Source organism: Syngnathus scovelli, chromosome 1 (assembly GCF_024217435.2).
Source record: "Syngnathus scovelli strain Florida chromosome 1, RoL_Ssco_1.2, whole genome shotgun sequence".
NCBI classification, from domain to species: Eukaryota; Metazoa; Chordata; class Actinopteri; order Syngnathiformes; family Syngnathidae; genus Syngnathus; species Syngnathus scovelli.
In genome coordinates, this window is record NC_090847.1 from 28,531,428 (window position 1) to 28,552,589 (window position 21,162).

General features: G+C 46.6%; 1 long non-coding RNA gene across 2 annotated transcripts in view; it reads right to left on the minus strand.

Moving 5' to 3' along the window:
* Window positions 1–21,162, minus strand: part of LOC125983983 (uncharacterized) — a 279,094-nt gene that overhangs the window by 103,460 nt on the left and 154,472 nt on the right. The gene's annotated exons all lie outside the window — the stretch shown is intronic.

The following is a 21,162-nucleotide window of genomic DNA, read 5'->3' on the forward strand; positions in this document are numbered from 1 at the left end:
TTACCGACGCTAACGCGGCGTCGACGCATCATTGGCTAAAGCTATATTTTGCCAGAACGTAACGGGAATGATGTATGGCGGCATTATTTTCGCAACCCTTCCACTTGTCTTGTTACTTTAAAGAAGATCTACGATGTTTTTTTTTGCATAATAAGCCCGTGAAATGAAACCTGACTTTGAAGGTTACAACACGGACTGGTTGCCATTTTGGCAAACACCCAACCACGCATTCTATTCCACTCGTCCGATTTCGGATCATAAATATCGTCAAACAGTTGTCATCGGTTAGCTTGAGCTAACCGCTAGACGACCGCGCCGTACTCATCAGAAACTTTTACAGTCCAAAGTTTGAGGGGAAGCCAACAGAGCTCCGTCCGGCATCAGTATTCATTGTCTGCACGGTGCTTCAGTGAGCACACCTTTGAAAGATTTCTACCTTTCCTTCTCGTCCTATTCCTCTTTGGGCGGCTCGCCGTTGCTCTCTCATTTCCATTCGTCTTTCCTCGCAAAGTTGCGTCGACACTTCATTTGCAACACCATCGGCAGGCCAGAGGCCAGCCTGCGCTGCCGAATGCCAAGTAATCCCCCGCGCTTGATTCTATCAATCCTCTTTTTCACGCCCGGGTTTTGAACACCTCAATCAAACCCTCTGCTCAAGGTCGCCTTTGGAGCGTGCCTGACAGATGAAGTCCGCCCACCTCCCGACACCCCCCACCCCCTGCTGTCTGAGTGCTTTGAACCGGAGACGTCACCCGAACCGAGACGTGGACGTTCGGGTGTCCGGTACAAGGCGGCTCCGTTCAACGCTTGAAGCGACAAGGTCTTTGTCATTAGCTGGGCCGCGCCTGTTGAGCGCATGCTAGGCTAAAGCAGGTGCCGGGTCAAGCGCCCTCCAGTGGTAGATGAAAGAATCACAGAATTAGACCTTTCAAAATCCAGTCTAGAAGTACACTTGTTACTTTTGATGACACTTTCACGTAACTTTGCTGCACTTACTGGTTTAATTTCGATTCTTACTGTACATTAAGAATCACAGTGCTACGCAAACTCTATCAATCCATCTATCCATCCATCCATCTATCTATCTATCTTTCAACTTTAGCCTTTTTTGCTCTTGGATTCGTCTGCCTGGGAAGGATCACTAAAGTCAAACGCACCATAATGCAAATGATTCCGCTGACCCCCGAGCTACAGCTCGCAGCATCAGAGGACCACAAAGACTTCCATTACATCGCAGTCCATCAGCAGCATATGTAGTGTGGGGTGGGGGGGCGCATTTTTGAACGGTCATCCTCGATGCGGTGTTCAATTTGCAGCCGTCTGAGACGACTGGCCATGTGAAGGAAACGGGGATGGGCGCTCCCTTGCCCCCGTTCTGCCTCACAGGCTGAATCTCAAGCGGAGCGCTGAATGGATACAAGGAGCGTGCGCCTTCCTGCGTTCGTTCAGAGACGTCTTGCACATCTTGCTTCCTTTCATCACAGTGGCGGAGACGACCCCCCCCCCCTCCCCTATTTGTTTTTCTCTCCCAGCCGCCGCTCATCAGTAGAGAGCTCTCTCCTCTCATTTTCTTACATATATATATATAATATATATATTGATTGATATCCTTTGACGGACCGGCCACCCCATCCTGCACAGAGTAACAACAGGGTCCCATAGCAACCGCTGTGTGGATCCTTTCAACTCGAATGTTGCCTTCCCTCCGACATACATTCCGGACAGCCATTAGTGATTGGATTAGAAAATCTGCCCCCCCCCCAACCCACCACAGCGGCCCCGTCTAATTACATGGACTGAAGATCAGTTGCCAAGAAAAGGATGCCTTCAATCCCCACGAGCTGGTTGCTCAGCACTCATCTCCTCCATGCTAGCCCGTCCGTCACCGCGAGGCTCGTCTTCTCCGCCGCTACACGACGAACGTCCCATTAATTAGCGGGAGGCTCGTCCTGAGATTTCACCTGGTTTGCATTTCTGATATTACTCCCGTCCCGGTGGAGCTCGCAGGTAACCCGGTGTTTCTCGCCAAAGGGGGGGTAGGTGTTATTAGAGAGCAGCGAGGTGTGTGAAGGGGGAATAAAGCGACCCGAAGTCGACGAGGGTCCGGCGAGACGGGGCTGCAATGCAGGAATCAATGAAAGCAATCACAATGTACAATTGAATTTGTTGGGAACTGCATAAAAGACGGGCGGGGAGGGACGCAGTGGCTGCATTACAAAGCCATGAGGTCACGGTGAATGAATGAGTTAACAGTTTCTTCAGACTCAAGCTCGGGAGCTGACTTTTCATTGGTCGGGGTGGGGGGGGGGGGGTCAGACATCCCGCACGGTGCCGACATGTGGACCCGCTCCAGCAGGGAGAAACGATTCACCGGAGGGAAAAAAAAAAAAACGGGCGAACTAATCAATACTTAGTCACCGCAAAAGGAGGTTACATTTGCCCGCCTATTATCACAATAAATAATTGGCCGCATTAAAAGTCACTTTGTGGTCTTAGGAGGACATCCCTCGTGTTTGTTGTTGCGCTCAACATCAAGGACAAAAATTGCGTCCGTCTGATTTGTACATCTTTTTTCCCGTGGCCCGTAAATGATCATTTCACAAGCGTGCACGTGTACGTCTTCATCGTGGCCACAGTTATTCTTTTTCTTCCCGCAGTGCAACAGAGACCTTCGCTGCAATTGAACGGATGAATACGAGCAGGTATGACAAACACAATTATGTCACTTCACAAGCGAGCCAACCATCCCGCTTCGGCGACGCCGTCCGTCAACGCGGCCGACGATTGCTTTTCCCATACTTTCATTTACACGCTCATCCTCCACGTAGCAAATTGTCGCCGGAGCTAATTTTCCACTCCAGGGACCCGTCTGCGGAATAATAAGCCCGGCTTTTTTTTTTTGGTTGTTGTTGTTACACGGAAAAGATGATCTCCCTCGCAGGGCGGTGCGGTTTCGAGGTCCCCGCGTATTCGACGCTCGTTAGCCGGCGGGCCTGTCACCTGGTGAGCCGGCCGAGAGGAAAGGAGCGGCCCGCCGCCGCCCCGACGCTTATCAACCGCATGTCATCATTAGGCCCATCTTCTCGGTGGTGTCCCAAAGGTGTTTTTGTTCTTGTCGTTTTGCTTGGAAATATCAAAACGAAAAAATGTCAAAAAAGGTCAATAGGTCATCTCTCCACGTCAACAATGAAGACGTTCTAGTTTTCTGTAAATCAGATCGCAAAAATCTTCAATCGCCAGAGACACTTTATGAAAAGGAGCTTTTTGTTTGTTGTCTGCGACGCCACGAAAGTTTGTTGCTATGACGACCGCGGGCGCAGGACCCCTGGGGCAATGACGGCAATTTTACTCGTGGAAGCAGCACTTCATCGTCAAAGCCCAGTTGTACTCGAGTATCGGAAATAATGTTGCCGCTGCCAATGCAGACATTTGCATCTCGCGTTTAGCCAGCTTGGCTTATTAAGCGGAGCACTTAGCGTTGCACAAGGCCACATGCTATCCAGTCTATAGCTTTTAAAAATTGACTATCGAGCGTACGAGCGGCTGTCTTGATGGAAATTAATTAGCAAGCGCCGACTTAATGCGCCGCTATCGAACGAGACAATAAGCAGAGGTTTTGCACTCGGCTCGCTTTTTGGACTCTTGATGACTCTGTAAGTGAACAAAAGTGGAAAGAGCAAAACATCAACATTAGATGTGATTAGCCCGCTTGGGGATTTGAATGCCAATCTAATTTTTGCTTCTAATTATTGATGAGCTATTTAGAATCCTTATTGCGGGTGTTATTTTTTTCCCCTTCTCTGTTTCGCTATTTTATAAGGCTTGTGGCTTTTAAACGTGAGGCGATTAACTTTGCTCCTTTAAACACAATTTCCCAATCATATACGAACACACACACACTAAAAAAACAAGTGCACTTAGTCGCCAAGGTTATTACAGCTAATGGAAACAATTGAAATAACTAAAACCAAAATTAAAAACACATTTGTGTTAATAGAACAAATAAATGAGTCCGTACCAAAGAAAGAAGTGTGACTCGTTTTGGCACTCAACATACATAAAAAAAAAATTAAACTGATATCAAACCTAAAAAAACATTTTCAAAACAATATCAACCCCGCTCTAAAAACTCATTTAAACAAAATGAACTTAATTGAAAACAAAATTATAGACTAGCATGAACAATCCATAACGATAACAACCCTGCAACACACACACACACAAAGTGGACCTGGCTGTTTTTTTTTATGGGGCGACTTTATCATGTCGGTTGTTCAATAATCCATCAACATCTACATTCCGTGAGTGATGCGAGCTGTCTGAAGCAGAGAAGGCCCTCCGCCCCACCCGTCCTCATTAAGTCGTGTACGCACTCACGTGACTTACAGCTCAGGAAAATATTGACCGGTGCCGCTAAAGTGCATCAAACAATGTGCATTTGTGTATTTGTCAGCAACTAGCGTGTGAATGGATTATTTTTTTTTTTGGTTGATGCACGGCCAAAGAAAAACAAAAGGGCAAGCTTAAAAGGCTACAATGGAAAAATAATGTTAAATGGAGGGGCGGGGGCGGGGCCTCAAAACACAGCTCCGGGCTGTGTGTGTGTGTGTGTGTGTGTGTGTGTGTGTGTGTGTGTGTCGTCTACTTCCGTAGCTAATCTCTTCTGAATTCTAATTCCTGTCGGCTCAATATGGAACTCGGAGCGCAAGTTTGCGTTTGCCGCGAGCGTACGTGACGGATCAGAAACGCGAACGCCATGTCGTCTCCCCGACGGAGAGTCACTTGGCGCTGAAATGTTCACACGCTTGTTATCTTCACGGGAAGCCTGCTCACGCACACGCACGGAAATATAGCCATAGTTACGTTTTTTTTTTTTCCTTTCCAATCTTTTCTTCCTTACAGGCTGGGAAGGAGGGATGGTGGGGGGTTCTTTTTAGCCTACTGGAAATGTTGGACGTCAGATGCCGGAATTGGAAAATATCACATGATGGAGATGAAATGAAACAAGGTTGACAAGTAAAGCAACTTTCCTCATTTTAGAGCTCTCAGTGGGGTTGAGGTCAGGGATGGTTGTTTTTTTTTTCTCTTTTCTCAGAATCTGTCCCTGTATTTTTTCCACCCATATATTTTTTACTCTTTGTGCATCTAATACAAAAATTAATTAAATACACCGTATTGCTGTAATTGAAGGGAATAACACTGGCTCGAAATATCTCAAATAGTCTTTTGTATCCACAGAAATGTTTTGAATCAAAAAGTACATTTGACATGGTTACCAGCTAATGTACTGAAGTGCAACCGAGAACATTAAATTAGCAACAATGAGTCATAACGCCCCCTGTAATGCGGCAAGAGCGTCACGTTCACACCGGCAAAGAACGGAGTGATCGCTCCCCTGCAGCGAGTGTAACGATACACAAATGGGGCGAAATCCAATCATAGTTTAACAAAGTTCGGGTTCATTTTTACCACTCCGGTATGTGTCACGTTAATATGCGCCCCTATTACTACAACAGGTAAGGCGGAACCGACAAACGAATTTACAAATTCATCAAAATGGATTGCTCGACAGAAATAGCTCTTAAATCATTTTACACAGAATATAGGTGTTTACACAATTTTAATAAAATCAAAATATAACCAAAGACAGCTACATGTGAATGTCAATGAAACCAAACAAGTCACCAAATGATGAACTATCTTCGTAAATGTATTTACAGAGGGGGGTCAAATTTCAGACTTGATCAAAAAGTCATTTTCAGAAGAGAAAAAAAAAAAAAAAAAAGGTCATCGGGTGGCGAGGCCGGCCAACCTTATTGCTTTTAAAATAATTTGGCTATTTCAGAACTAAAGTTTTTGTCAAGCATTAAGACAAATATTTGTGAACTGTTCCAAAAGATATTGGCACAAAAGAATGACATGATGAAATATTTTTATCCTATGTGTATTTTGGGTTAATTTCTGAAAAGCCATTCTGAAAATCCTATCTGCCACTAGGGGGCGCCTGTATAGCACTTACACAGTGATGACAAGATACCATTTTGGGGTTGTTAATGAAGTTCTGTAGTTGTCACAATGTGAACGCGGATGATACATGGTTTATTAAAAATGTCAAAGCGTGTTTTCACATTAGCCCGCGAGAAGGCGTGAAATCCCAACTTTAAGCCAATCAAGGTGAGACACACTCGCCGTTCACGTTCCACGATGAGAATAGAACAGCAAGACGCGACGTAACCCGACGGCGAGATGAGGAACTCAGTTATCGCTCTGCGTTGTTATCAAGATGTTTCACACCGCCCTCGCCCTGCGTAATTAAACACCACCTGCTTTATTCTTGTCAAGACGTTAAAATAAATCTTACATCTGCCGGCTTCTCATGGCCCGTTGCTTCTTCATAACACCTTTTGGAGTCCTTCATGCGCGATCATGTCATTGCTAATATTTTCTTTTTATTCCAGTCCAGATACGTTAGCAACAGCTCAAATCAAACTTTCAGCACGCTGCTGTTGGCAGTCATGACGACTGGTAGCCAAGGTTAGCTACTCTTCCGCTAACATGGAAGGAGCTAACCTTGGCTAGCTCCTTTTGGGTGGCGGAAAGACGTTTGTTTTACCGCCATGCGATTTAGTTGACTGGCGTCACGGGCCAATCCAAGGACGGGGGTGGGTCTCGCCCAGAATTTTTATGCTCCGTGGCTCTCATTTCGGGAAAGGCCCGAGTGCGTTGACTGAACGTAGCAATTTGCCGTGCGTAATGAAACGCTAGCGCCCTGCCCCGCTTTCTGCTAGGAGGCCCCATTAGAAGACGCATCGATCGGGATGCTTTTGCCCGTTAACGCGGAAGAGGGAGGCGAGCGAGCGCCCACTCCGCGACACGTTGCTTCGTAAAAGATCAAATCAGAGAATGATAATATCGTGTTTGCTAGAGCTGACTCAGCAATCAGTTTGAACTGAATTCCCAGTTGCACTGGATCCGCAATCACGAGACAGAACGTCGCTCCACAGAGCCGAGGCTCTGTACAAGGTCCAAAGAATTTACCCAAATAAGGTTTTTCCTTGAGTCGGTTGCCAAATGTGGTCCTTGACCTGCTCCATGTCTAAAGCGCCTCCACATCACTTCTGTTTTTTATTGACTCGAAAGAAAGCTATGACAAAGTCAGACCTGTTTGTTTCAAATCATAAGCTGGGCCCTTTTTAGATTTATGATGACATCACAGTCAATTTCCTTGCGTTAAAGACTGACTAAAGTGCTCGGACGCTTAAGTGCTTTTACTCATACAGGATGTAGACGTTGCCCCCCCCCCCCCCCCCCCCATCTGCTAGAAAGGCTGCTAGCCTTAGCGTGAAACAATAAAACTTGTCCTTCGCTTACTGTTCATTAATGTGGCTCTTTGTGAGAGGAGCTATTGGAAGTTTTACCTTGGTGAAAAACCAGACCTGTCAACCTGTTCGTCGTTTGTGAATCATTCAGGTAAAAAAAAAAAAAAATGTCTGCCTGTTCGTCGCTTCTTAATCATTCAGGGAAAAAAGAAATAAATAACTGTCTACCAGTTCGTTGTTTGTGAATCATTCAGGTAAAAAAAAAAAAAAAAAATGTCTTCCTGTTCGTCGTTTCTGAATCATTCAGGTAAAAAAAAAAACTTTCTAGCTGTTCGTCGTTTGTGAATCATTCAGGTAAAAAAAAAAAAGTCTACCTGTTGGTGAAACATTCAGGTAAAAAAAAAAAAAAAAAAAAAAACTTGCAAATACCACGCCAACTCATTTCAGCAAACAGAAGCGAGCGATATTAACCGTTCTCATTTGACTCTTGACCTTTTCGCGGGCCTCGGCACAGCTACCGATAAAACATGACAGAAAGAAAAAACCTTGCTCAAACAATGTCGGCGAGGAAGGAGGAGGACGGCGGGAAAACAGTCTCGCGGTGGCTAGTAAAAAAAATGGCCTCGGGTAAGTTGACTGTCTGAAACTCCCCATTTGAGGTAACGGCGCCGATCCGATCCGAACGTGGGTGTGAAAAAAGGCCCTGAGAGATGCTGAGATGCTTTTCCAGAGGTGCCGGCGGGAACACAGAGAACGCCAATGGTACGCCTTCACAACAAAAGAAACAACAAAGGACTGGATTGGATCAGCCGATGTCTACCAATCGGTCTTAGGATGGGTCAGGACGTGTCACGGCTCCTGCAACAATTACACCGGGAACCCATTATCTTCTCACGCCGTGTGAGTAACAAAAGGGACTACTTGAAACTAAAACCGTGTCTGTCTACAAGCCGCCGATCGGACTCTTAACCCGCGGCGGCGTTGCCTTCAAGCTTCGCCTGCTGTGATAAACGTCGGCCTTGTGGTTTGGGTCACGTCTAGCGTGTCGATCCCGCCGTCTCACAACAGGCTGAAAAATCGGAAAAGTGTCCTTACCCCCTTCCGGTACCAGGTTGGGCCCACATGCTGCTTTCCAAAAAAAAAAAAAAGCTGGATTGCTGTGGCAGACGTTTGACATTTACATTTATCGCCAAACGGGGTTAATTAAAGCCAGCCATCCACCATCTCAATTAAACAACGGTAAATATCGCCGGGATATTTATCTGCGGAATGGCCGGCCCCGTAATTTGAAGCAGACGTGGACGAAATGTTTTTCTTCTGATCAGTTGGGATGAAAATTCTGATTTGAAATGTATCTCTCTCGTTCTTTCTCTCTTCATCTCTCTCTCTCTGACGATTATCATCGGAGCGTCACCGACTGGGCTCAAACGACTTTCGGAATTGCTTTGTTTCTGCTACCTTGCAGACATGTCACAGATGTTGTTTTTTTCCCGCGCCTCCAAAATGGCTCCATGCCAAGTTTTGGCGTGGCGCACCATTAGCAGCCATTGCTGACGGTGTCTGTTGACTTTCCCCATACAGACATTTCTGCCTCGTTCTTCTGACAGCTTCGACTTCACAGAGAAGCCATTTTGAAGGGAGGATATAAAATGGCCGTCACTCTGAAGCGAGTATCAATCAGGTGGTCGATTCTTTTCCACAATTAGCGGCAAGCTTTGTCGTAGTCTCTGGTGTCCGCTCTCCGACTTGTCCTGCTCCGAGGTCAACTTGCGATGAACTAATGTGATGTATCCCCGCTGCCAAGACGCATTAGCGCTCGCATTGTTCTCGCGCGGGCAGGCTTTGCCTTCAATTACTCCCTCAACTTTTCTTTTTAATTGAACGCGCGGGCACATTAGCGGCCAGACAACTTAAATGATGAAGAAAAAAAACGACTTGTCTTGAAACGTCGCGTCTGGTGCACCGCCGCCGCCGACCTGTCACTCCCCCCCTCCCCTCTCGGATGTTCGATAAGCAATCGCGAGGTGGGGGCGGCCGGGTACAAACGAGCCGACTCACGCGGCGCCGTTTGTTTCTGTTCGCTAGACAGGTTCGATTCTCGGGAAGACGTGGCCCACAAAACCAGACACCTGGGGCTAAAACTAATTACAGCGCTGTTAAAAGGTGAGCTCAGTGAGGAGGGTGGCTGCCATTTTGGATTGAAGGCCAAAAAAAACCAACAAAAAAAACACTGGGGACTCATCTCTAAGGGAAACGTGCATTTTATTTCACCATTTCACCAGACTTGGAACGTGTGAGCATGCGCAAAGTAGCTAATTGAAGCAGATCTACCATCAATTATCCCGAAAGTGATTATCACTTACAGAGCCGGCGGCATTTTAGCACCAAGCCACCAAATTACACACTTGTTGTTGCAGCGGTGTGGTGTTAGACAAACATGTTTATTTGCACATGGTAATATTAGGGGAAGTCAACCTAAATAAATAAATAAATAAATAAATAAATAAATAAATAAATAAATAAATAAATAAATATTTGGATTTATTTGTATTTTCACCATCCTGCCTTTGATTTGATGTGTTTGGTCATTTTTCTTTTTTGTTTGCAAATTTTATTTCGTCTCTTTTGATGTTACCTTGACCTTTTGAATCTTTTGATTTAATGTTGTAAAACTCCTTAATTGCGTGCCTTTGAAAAGCACCAGGGCCTTCCGTCTGAAATGAAAATGCCTCACCTTGACTAACGTTTCCCCTTTCAAGCCAGCCTGCGGGCAGGCCGTGGCTTTTCAAACATTCTGACAAAAAAAATATGCTGGCAAAAAAATAAACAACGCGGCAGTGTTACGAAAGTCGAGGTCCACGATGCCGCCTTTGATTAATGCGTCCGCGTGAAAGCCTTTGAGGGGTCGCCCTCTGACCCCCATCCAAAGTCATCTACAATGCCGAATACGTAACATCGGGCGGCCATGTTGCGACACAACATACGATGAGAGACAGGCGAGATCTGGCGCAACGGCTCTCGTCATCTGCCCGTCACTCATTCCTTTGACTTGGGACACAAACGACTCGGCTCGCGCTGCTAATCTCAGCCCCAATTCCCACGCATCCGCCAGCCAGCGGTCTAATACACTCCTTGGAGTATATTCCCATTTTTTTTGTTCTCACTTTCCTCGACTTATTAATAGTGCACGTTAATGTTTCTCCTTTAAGTGGCGAGCATATGCTCTCCGGTTATGCGTTAAGTAGCTTTACGAGGGATTTTCACAAAGCTGTTACTTTTCAGACAAAATGACTCAGTGCCATCCTTGGAGTTGCTGTTTAGGGAAAGAACCAAACAAATAAGAATGCACCAAAAGGGTCATCAACTGTATTTTTAGCAGCGAGCCGTATTATCAATCGCAATTGCAAAGACATAAATGTTTTTTTTTGTAGCGTTTGAAAGCGCCATAGTGCTTGGAGAGGTGCTTCAAACTCTCTCCGACAAAAGTGAGAGCTGCCCCTGAACTAAATCGAGGGGATTGAAAGTGGATTGAATGCATTTTCCCGATGCAGACAGCTTGGCAGTTCTGACGAGAAGTGTGTGTGTGTGTGCATGTGTGTCTGTGTCTGTGTGTGCATCTGTGTCTGTGTGTGTGCATCTGTGTCTGTGTCTATGTCTGTGTGTGTGTGCATCTGTGTCTGTGTGTGTCAGTGTGTGTCTATGTATCTATGTGTGTGTCTTTGTGTGTGTGTGTGTCTGTGTGTGTGTGTCTGTCTGTGTGTGTGTGTCTGTCTGTGTGTATGTGTCTGTGTGTCTATGTCTGTGTGTCTGTCTGTCTATGTGTGTGTGTTTGTGTCTGTGTGTGTCTGTCTATGTGTGTGTGTCTGTGTGTGTGTTTGTGTGTGTGTGTGCATCTGTGTCTGTGTGTCTGTCTGTCTGTGTGTCTTTGTGTGTGTCTGTGTGTCTTTGTGTGTGTGTGTCTGTCTGTGTCGGTCTGTCTGTGTGTGTCTGTCTGTCTGTCTGTCTGTGTGTGTGCCAGTGTGTGTCTGTGTGCGTGTTTCCGAGGAGAATGAAGAAACGGGGACAAAACCAGCATTGGCGCGTTAGCGGCTGACCACCCGGCCACTCCACCGAGGGTCCGATTCGCTAATTCCAGTTCCGAGCCACCTGGCGACACCGTCAACGCTTAGCAAAAAAAAAATCGACTTCCTCGCGCAAAAGCGCAGGGGTTCCCTCGGGGGGTTAAAATGCCATCATCTTTTTATCCCGCGCTATTCACACATTGGATCCACTCCGGCTAAATCCTTAAGTGGCATGCCTGGGTGAAGATGCAGCGACGTGCATTTTAAGGATTACAATCTGCATCACGGCATTTTCCTTCCGGAAAAAATGAGGTTGGGGGGGGGGGGAAGAAAAGCAGCGAGGTGGCGCCACGTCGCACAGCAACTTCCTGAGAGGACAAAAAAAAATGCATATTTATAGCCGTCGGCTCGGCCGCCGCCTTCTCTCTGCTCTCTCTCGGCCTCGCCGACATATTTATGCGCATCCTGAGCATCCCCCGCTTCTCTAATGACTGTGTTAAACTGCTAATTAAAATCAGATATTAAAGCCTACTCGCTATAATCCCTCCTGGCTGGCGCTACAAACACCGGGCCGGCTGTCGCTCGGCGCCAAGCGTCAACAAGTTGACTCGCCCGGCCGGATCAGCGGGCGCGGACATATGCCGCGCGCCGGCCCGGCGTCATTCCGAGAGCGAGCTCGTAATTTGGATGAAATGAGGACGGAGTGTCAGAGAATACGCCTGATCGCGCCGCCATCAATTAGGAATCGGGCTTTCGCGGAACAGCTGGCGGGCTCTAATGAAGCGTGCGCTAATGATCGGCCGTGCAAAATTGATGAGTCATTCATCTCAAGACGTGCCATGAATTTAGCATTATTAGCACGCACGCAAGTCGGATTGGCTCCACCATACTGTCCTGTCCTGATACGGTTGCGGTGAATGATTTCGTCAAGATATGAAAGGCTGCTAATTAGAACGTGACCGGTGGTATCACGATTAATCACGATTAACTATCATGGCCGACTTTTGCGATGCCAGAACTTTGCAGAAGTTGGCGAGCAACGCTAACCGAGGTCGGAAAAACATCTGACCTGTCCGTTCCATCACTTTGATGGCGTCCTCGCACACAGGTTTCTCTTGGCGGCAAATAGAATTTCAATTTTTTAATTAAAAAAAACTAAAATGGAAATTATGATCAGTTGCGATGAAGAAAGGGAGACTTGTCTGTGTTCCCGCAGGCCAGCGGCGTGACTTCATTTGACACGGGCGGGGAAGGACGGCGGAGGATAGCGGAGACGTCACAACATACCCGCCGGGGGCTCCGTGAGTCACGGCCGGGACGGGGGCGAGTCACGTCGTCCTCCAAACCTTCATTTGCTCGGCTGAGTTGGAGCCGATGTGACTTTCCCGTGGCCCGGCCCTTCGGGAGTAGCGAATGGCGTCAGATCCAAAAGCGAAAAAAGTGACAAAGTCAGATTAGACACCGACGCCAACGCTTCACACAACTTGAAGGACACGAACCCGTGAAGGGGATGGCTGAGAAGTTCTCAGTCGGTGCTTTGAATGGAAAGCGGCGCCAAATGGGAATTTCAACAGCTCAGCACTGGCGCCGTATTTCTCCGAGCGGGGCACCGATTTGCTTGCTGAAGGCGGCTGACGTACTCAAGTACATTAGACGCTCGTTTATGTAACATGGGCTCACTCACGACTGTGTACATGCGGGATCCATATTACATTATATTATATTAATTTATATTAAATATATTAAATTAATTATATTATTTATATTATATATATATTATATAATTATTTATATATGTTATATTATTATTTACGTTGTTACAGATCACATCCAGTGCCATTTTTAGACCAAAAAAAAATTATAAAACCTTTTGGGATGATGAATTACTTGCCGTTCCTAGCATGCAGATAGCATGATGAAATATGACATGGGCACATTTCCCAACTTTTACAGCGTCAGAGCTTATTTTACCCCACCGGGGGGAGAAAAAAAAAAAAAGCCACTGTACTGCAATATTGGAGTACGTACATTTGAGTGAGTGTCAAGGTTATTGGAGAACCCCCCAACACACACACACACACACATAGACATTTCCTCCCAGTCAGACCTCGTCAGCGTCACACGCTCACACTGCATTTGTGGCTCTCGGCGTCTACGCACCGGTCCGGCTCCCCCCCACGTACGCAACGAGAAAGCATTTCGGCTACGGCAAATCCCATTTGAGTTTCCGGGCGAGCGGATCAAGTGGCCGCCTTCTCCCAAAAAACAGTTAGGGGGGGGGGCTCTTTGATAGGTGCCTAAAGAACAAAGGGCGCCTCCCCCTTTGCCTATAAGGTGGCATATTCCTTCTCAAAGAGAAAGGCCGTAATCCCCATTTGGACACAAAATCCTGTGTACACTGACATAATGCCCCCTAAGCTGCCTAATTCCTCGCAGAGCCTTCCATGCTTCCACCACTCTGGCACTTAATCAGTACGTCTCCACTTCAAGCCTCTCACTTTATATGTCTTGCCCCCCCCCACTTCAGCCCCCGCGCAGCCTCCCGGCATCTTTCTTTTCCCATATTTGCGGCTGCCATCGCAACAATAACAACATCCTGTCGTATGCCCAAACAAGTATCGGCGAAGCGACGGTTGCTAGGATACCCCGCGGCGGATATTGCCTTTGGTTCTCATCATGCTCGGGATTTGACGTTTAATCCGGGCGATGTAATTGGCCTCTTTAACTCCTTGTGACGAGGCGAGCGAAAAGTGGGATGCAAACATAAATAAGGTATGCGCTTTAGTGGCAACAATGGCCGTGCATGAAAAGGAGTCGAGCTGACACCACACGAATGCATCATTTATGATGTAAGAATGTTATGGGTCACCACGTACCGTAGGAAGCCGCCATGAATGTCGATATTTTCGCATCGGATTCTAACCGCAGTTAAACCCTAAAAAGCCACGACTGGCTTTCTGAAATAATTGCAGCATAATCACCACATAGCCACACAAATTCCCAGAGTTGCCCCCGCCACCACAGAAAATTCAAAATCTGCCACCTGAGCCTGTTTTTAATTTTTTATTTTTTGGTGTCAAGGAGGGATGAGGAAATAATTTGCAAGACGATCACTAACTGTTGGAAGGAGCTAACTTTAGTTGTTAGTCTTTGCTTCATATGCGGCAAGCACTTTAAGGTCTTAAAAAAAATAAAAATTGTCTTGAATCAATCAACTACACGTAAAAAAAAATCATTCTGTACAAAAAAGAAATGCTTAGCATTTAAAAGTTAAATAACAGCTCTACCAAAATGAATGATGCAAAGGCAACCAAATAAAAATTTACATACAGATGAATGTTTTCGGGAGGTAAAATCCGCTGGCTTGTCTCGCGTGTTGTGTTTTTGGTCGTAAGAAAACGCAAATAGTTTAGCGGGCTGATCAATTGTTTGCATTAGGCTGCAAAAGAAGCCTCAAGTAAATCCCGATAAGCTCCGACAATGTTTGCTTTGCATTTCCACCGCACGCTGTTAGCGTAGCCACACCTGCATGCTAATGACACGCGACTGTTTGAGTCGACGTCCCGCCGCGCTTTGATTGTTCGATCCGAGAGATGGCCACCGCTCTTAAATTGGGATGAGCAAATTGCGTGCGGCCGACGGGGCGCTCCATTATCTCGCCAGGCAAAGCCAAACGACTCGGCACGCGAGCGTCACGCACCATCATTAAAACTCGATGGGCAGCTGGAGAGCGTGCTTAACGACCTTAAAGAGGGCTCCATGATTAATTCATCAAACATCATACTGGACCCTTTGACAACAGTGGGGAAAAACATTGCTAATCAGCATCATGCTGGATGGACCCTTTGACAACAGTGAGAAAATATTACGAATCATTTGCTGTTTTCTGTAATTGGCTGGCAACCAACCAAGAAATCATTTTTATTTATTTATTATTTTTAAATGCGTAATTCTTACTTTAATTAATTATTTAATCAATTAATTATTTTTAAATTTGTAATATTTACTTTTTTAAAAATATTTTCTATTATTTCAATTATTATTTCTAAATGTGTAATTTTTACTTTTTTTAAAAATATATTTTCTATTTTAATTCTTTTTAGTAAGTCACAGTGTCAGTCCCATCACTGGTTAGCTATTTTCAGAACAAACCCTTTGACAACGGTGAAAAAATATTACTAATCATTTGCTGTTTTCTGTATGTAAATAATTTTATTTTTAAATGTGTAATTCTTACTTTAATTAATTAATTTTATATTTGTAATATTTACTTTCTTTTAAAATATTTTCTATTATTTCAATTACTATTTCTAAATTTGCAATTCTTACTTTTTTTTAAAAAATATTTTCTATTTTAATTCTTCTTAGTAAGTCACAGTGTCCCATCACTATTTTCAGAACAAACCCGGGCTACTCATGTTGTCCTTGGGGGCTAACTAGTACCTCCAACTGGTCTTAGTTAACTTCAAAAACGGAGCTCGTTTGCAAGCTTCGAAGACAGCATTATTGAAACTCTCATTTTAATATCAACTCCCCACGCTGGTTCTCGTACTACACTTTCAGAATCACTACCTTCGTTGATCATCTGGCGTCCAATTATAGCAGCCCAAAACATCACTCGGCTGCCACATTTAGGTCGAAATTGACCCGGGCGAAAACTTGCAACTACCAGCAGCATTCCTGCCGTTTTGACGAATCTAATTTGTGGTTTTTACACAGCCTGTCAATCTCCTGAACGACATACATTAAAAGGACCAGTGGAGTGAGACAGCAAGTGGTACCCCTGGGGGACCATTCCCTTCCCCTCCCGGCCTGGTCTCTCACCTCCCTTCCTCCAAACTCACAGGGCGAGTTTGGATCAGCTTCCGCCGCCGCGTTGGTTCCAGCCCGGCCGACATCGCCCAGCGTGCATCGCAGCGAGCGTGCAACTAATGAACTCAACCCGGTTCCATCTGACGGCTTTCGCGCTCAGCGGGGGGACCCTGTTTACGATCCATCCACCCGGAACGGACGGCGATGCTACCCAAAACTCACGACGACTCGCATGGCACGTTGGGAATTGAACATAAGAAGCGTCGCTATTGAAACGGCCTAACCTGTCGTACGCTTTGAGAACGGCAAAGTCATTTTTTTTTTTTTTTTTTTTTGATATCTACTAAGCGGTGACTTTTTAAAGAAATGCAAGAGCCCCTCGTGTGAATAACCGAAAGCATTCATGCGGCTTTAATGAAAGCTCTCCGGGCGAGCAAAAGTCTGAAATTGCTTTGGTTGGCGCACAATGGCGGCCTTAACGGGGGCTATTAATCCCTGACCGCCGAGACCTAATTGGCTGACCGGTGAATAGGCCAACGGGGGCGATTGGCTTTTAGGCTGCAATGTCAGAAGGCCCGACAAGTCGTCCTTTCTGCCGTCGCAAATGAGAAAAAGTTTCCCCGGTTGATTGAAGCGCCCTATCGGCTTCTCGGTCGCACGTTTTGTTCCGAATTTTTGCTACTTTGGGTTGAACCTTTCGCTGGGGCTTTTCGGATTTGTACTTGATTGCACTCGCTCCCTTATGCGACAGAAGCCATAGAAAAACACTCAGTCGAGTGAGAAGGCATTGTCGGATCTTTTTCCCCGCAGGATGGGCGGTGAGCGGCGTAGCCATTCGCCGACTCCAATGAAGTCAAGTAGTCCCCAGCCGATAGAGGAGAAAGACAGTGGGCTGGAGGAGCCCAATCTTGTGCTAATCAAAACCTTGTGCGCCTGATCAATACTTGCCGACAACAGATTGCACTCCTGGGGCGGGGGTTAGAGGCGTCGACGGGGACAGATAAGAGAGCCCAGGACGGGGGGAGCGCTTAAGTGATTTCAACGCAGAAGGTCGGATGGGGAGGGGCGACTCAAAACCCGGCCGACTGGGCCGCGACGGGGACGGGCGTTCTCGTTGCCGACACGACAAACGATAATCTGTCAGAATTGTCATCATCTAATGAAGGATTTGCTCTCATTAACGTATTCATGAGAAACGGCTTTTAATCATCGACGTGTTGATTTGAATCCTTTCGGCGAGGAATTTGAAAGCTGTTGTTTTAATCCCATCAGCCAAATGGGAGATTTTGATCCTCGGGATCGTGGCGGCCCGCTTGCCAGCGGTATCAACAGGTGAGGAGGGCGACATTTCTAAACTAAGCTAAACAAAGCTAAGCTAAGATAAACTAAGACAAGATAAACTAAGGTCATATAAAATAAGAGAAGCGAAATGAAGCTAAACTAAGTAAGATAAAATAAGCTAAACTAAGCTAAAAAAAGACAAGCTGAACTAAGCTAAGCTAAACCAAGTAAGAAACTAAGCTAAACTAAGACAAGCTGAACTAAGCTAAGCTAAGTAAGATAAACTAAGCTAAACTAAGCTAAAATAAGATAAGCTAAACTAAGCTAAACTAAAATAAGATAATGTAAGCTAAAATAAGATAAGCTAAACTAAAAAAAGGCTAAACTAAGATGAGCTAACATACAGGCAATCATACGAAAGGCTCTGAAATATCCATCAATGGCGATCTTGTTAGCACGGCCATGTGATGGACGACTGGCGAGGTGGAGAACGAAGACTAATGTGGCTAATTACAGCGGATGGATGGCATTCAGCGACTCGTCGCTTGCGATTAAAGCCGCGCTAACATACGTGTCAAGACGCGGCTCGATGGCACCGCTACCGACCCCGTCCGTTGGTTTTCATTCACACATTTTGTTGGCTGCCTTCCAGAGAGGGCATAGACTCCTTCGTCTTCTTCGTGTTCTCGGGCTCTGGTTTGGGGGTGTTATTCATTGAAAATCAATATTTTCCATTTCTTCGGCTACCGAATGAATTATTAGCGGGATGAGCATTGTGAAGAGATTGAAAGCTCGGTCGGAGGCATCGCTCATCTTTTGTCTTTGGCAAGGACATGGACTCGGTGTTAACGCGGCAAACACACGGCCGACGTTTCACACCGCCGGCGCACCTTCCTGTGTGCTGAGTTTCAAATCGTACTTGGCACTGTATGAGCAAAATGGACTTTTTAATTGCGAGCAAATAGTCGGGTCTACGCGGAGTGCCTGTCGAGCTGTCGAGGCGGGCGTTAAACTATTTTTTTTTGCTGCCTCTTTCCGAAAGCGCGCAGGTGGATTCGGTTAAACGAGCCGGTGCCGTCTTTCTCACGCAGCGCATTTTGAGAAGTCTCGTTAACGACACAAAATAGTCACTACGGTTGAAACAGAAAACATCACTCAGCCCATGACAAATGTCAGCCATTTTTTTTTTTTATCATTATTTGTGTATGTTGGCGGAAGAACGTCTGAGAATCCGGGAACGGTTTTGAAAGACGATAAAACACCCCAAGAACATCGAGCGTGCAAATACGATGAGCGAAGCAAAGGCGCGCTAATTAAACAGCCGCCCCTCCCCCACCCTAATTACATCCGGAATGTTACGATAAGCGATGATCAGACCAAAGCGGCCATTAGGCAGAATTCCCTCTGGCTACAGGTGATGAAGCCACCCGGAATAAAAGCCAAAGCGGCGGCGGAACGGGATTCGAGACATCATAATTGGAGATATTGGAATCTCAACCCATTCACTCCCAATGACGGCTACACCCGTCAATTTGTAACTGGGCTGGCAGTGAAAAAGCTGAAACACAAAAGGGCCTTTGGGAGGCCATTCCGCTCGATGGATCTTCCAAGTGCTCCTCTCCGGAGACAAAAACATCGCAATATGTTGCGACTGCACTTCTGCGTCCTCCAAGAAGACAAAGCGTCATCGAAAAACAAATGATTTTTCAGTTGAATGTTTTCAATTTTGCCATGCTGGTGTCCAAGACACGATTGAGAGCCAGCACGGCGGATCTTTGGACGTCCCGTTGACTGGCAGTGGGCGTTTTCCCCCCAAAGCGCCATCCTGCGAGACGGCCGCTGCCCTTTTGGCTGTGCGATGAAGGATGGACGGCCAGAGCGAGAGGAGAAGGGCAAGCGAGAGAGAGAAACTTTCAGTCAGTGTTTTCCACTCAAAGACATTTTGACAGGCCAGAGCGGTTCCGTGGCAGGCAGCGGGGCCATTTTCAAGTCTCCTACCTGCAGCTGGAGGGAAGCAGGGAGCCAGAATAGATACATCTCCGGGCTGGCTGCCTTTTTTTTTTTCTCCCCCCCCGCCATCTTCTACCAACACTTTCTTTCCTGTTTTTGACAGCCGGCTCCGAATAGCCGAGCAGGTGTCTTCTTATTTTCCGCCGAAACAGCGGGACCGTGGCACACAAACACTCCATAAACAGATCAACCGAGTAGCGGCCGTGGAGGCAGAAGCCGCCAGCAGACTCTCGAGCAGAACGGGAAAAAAGTAACTTTGAATGGTAAAAGGCGCTTCTTCGCACGCTCGTCACGTCGCTAAAGTTAAAAGAAGACGTCATCGAACACCGCCGCTATTTTCACGCATGCAAAAGAGACGAGAGAGGGGCTCGGTCCAAATCGCCTTCGGAAGATCTTCATAATGGCGTCAGTGTTGTCTTGTTTTTTTTTTTTGGTCCGGATGGTGGGGAATTAGTCGGGCATTGTGCGGAGCTTCTCTTTTCTCCGTGCCAAGTGGCCGGCTCGACGGGCCGCGGGTGGAGCGGCGACCCTGAAAGGCATCACAATGCGAGCACGTCGGACCCATTGAGAAGAACCCCCCTCGGGGCACGTCTCATTGAAAAGCAGCCCCGTCAATGGCTTCTTTGAGCGCTTCCCCTTTTGATGTCGGAGGGGATTTTGAAAGGAGCCGCTGCCTCTGGTGTCACCCGGGCCGCTCCGACGGGACGGGGGACCAAAGCTGACAGCCCCCTCCCTTCTGATGGGACCGCTTGTCAAAATTGCATGAACAGAACAAGACGTTATAATATGCAAATGAGGCGGGTCGTTCGGAGACACTGCTGCCAGACCATTTTTGTTTTCTCGTCGAGACAAGTTGCCCTGTTGGCTTTTCTGTTACTCTCATGAGTCCAATAATGGTTCCCCCGTCGTGTACGTGCAAAATCCCAACACGGGACTTCCGGTCGGCAGAACTGAAACAAGGACTTGATTCGGGTCTTTGGCTCAGAGGGAGCCGGGGTATCAAAATAGCAAAATGGCCGGAGGGTGTCGGGATGGAAGCGGACGCTGCTTCTCTGAGTCACGCTGTGTTGTGATGTTTGCTCGCTGTTGTTCGAAAAAGAGAGGGCCGTGCCGTGACAGATTGCCCTCCCGCAAAGACTCGCCCAAGAGCGGTCTGTCCGGCTGCCCCGTTTACGTTGCGTGCCGTCGGGCAACTTTTGACACGACGGACGATTTCGCGGCGACTCAGACTTTGTGCGGGGACGGACAATGGGGAAGCCGTGCGGTGAACGTGAAGCAGGTCAAATTATATCTTAAAAGAAATAATAATTAATAATCAATCAATAAATAAATACCCAAGCTGACGACAAGGCAACATGAGGTTTTTTTGGGATTGATTAGACTGATTGATTTCCTGCAGGAGGCGACTGGCGGCACGGCGGGGTTTCATTTATTTTTTATTTTTTCCCCCCGCCACTCTATTGCTCATAAATCATCCGGGATGTTTCTGAAGCGGACGCAATGGCATTGATCACTGGCCGATGCTTGGCGGACGCTTCATTAGGTACACCTGCATGCTCTAATAAGAAATGCCTCCTGCCTCGCTTTGCAAGTTACTCAATGTCATACATCTAATGTTGACACTTCATAATTTCTCACAGACTAAAAAAGTAAAAGTCAAAAGGCGGGAATTTTCGGAG